At 34.7% G+C, this 807-nt stretch overlaps 1 protein-coding gene and 1 long non-coding RNA gene across 2 annotated transcripts in view; one reads left to right on the top strand and one right to left on the bottom strand.

The window, feature by feature from the left end:
• LOC124420090 overlaps positions 1-807 on the bottom strand; it is a 175,436-nt gene that overhangs the window by 139,967 nt on the left and 34,662 nt on the right. The gene's annotated exons all lie outside the window — the stretch shown is intronic.
• Positions 1-807, top strand: part of LOC111682611 (SPRY domain-containing SOCS box protein 3) — a 10,694-nt gene that overhangs the window by 8,098 nt on the left and 1,789 nt on the right. The window lies entirely within an intron of this gene.

Below are 807 nucleotides of genomic sequence, written 5' to 3'. Positions count from 1 at the left end.
TCTAGTTCAGTTCTAGTTCAGTTCTAGTTCAGTTCTAGTTCAGTTCTAGTTCAGTTCTAGTTCAGTTCTAGTTCAGTTCTAGTTCAGTTCAAGTTCAGTTCTAGGTCAGTTCTAGTTCAATTCTAGTTCAGTTCTAGTTCAGTTCTACTACAGTTCTAATTCGGTACTAGTTCAGTTCTAGATCAGTTCTATTTCATTTTAGTTCAGTTCTAGTTTTAGTTCTAGTTCAGTTCAGTTCAGTTCTAGTTCTGTTCTAGTTCAGTTGTAGTTCAGTTCTAGTTCAGTTCTAGTTCAGTTTTAGTTCAGTTCTAGTTTAGTTCTAGTTCAGTTCTAGTTCAGTTCTAGTTCAGTTCTAGTTCAGTTCTAGTTCAGTTCTAGTTCAGTTCTAGTTCAGTTCTAGTTCAGTTCTAGTTCAGTTCTAGTTCAGTTCTAGTTCAGTTCTAGTTCAGTTCTAGTTCAGTTCTAGTTCAGTTCTAGTTCAGTTCTAGTTCAGTTTTAGTTCAATTTTAGTTCAGTTCTACTACAGTTCTAGTTCAGTTTTAGTTCAATTTTAGTTCAGTTCTACTACAGTTCTAATTCGGTACTAGTTCAGTTCTAGTTCAGTTCTAGTTCAGTTCGAGTTCAGTTCTAGTTCAGTTCTAGTTCTGTTCTAGTTCAGTTCTAGTTCAGTTTTAGTTCAATTCTAGTTCAGTTCTACTACAGTTCTAATTCAGTTCAAGTTCAGTTCTAGTTCAGTTCTAGTTCAGTTCTAGTTCAGTTCTAGTTCAGTTCTAGTTCAGTTCTAGTTCAGTTCTAGTTCAGTTCTAG

The sequence above is a fragment of the Lucilia cuprina genome, chromosome 5, assembly GCF_022045245.1.
Source record: "Lucilia cuprina isolate Lc7/37 chromosome 5, ASM2204524v1, whole genome shotgun sequence".
NCBI lineage: Eukaryota > Metazoa > Arthropoda > Insecta > Diptera > Calliphoridae > Lucilia > Lucilia cuprina.
Note: the sequence above shows the minus strand (reverse complement) of the source record. Positions and strands in the feature narration are given on the sequence as shown.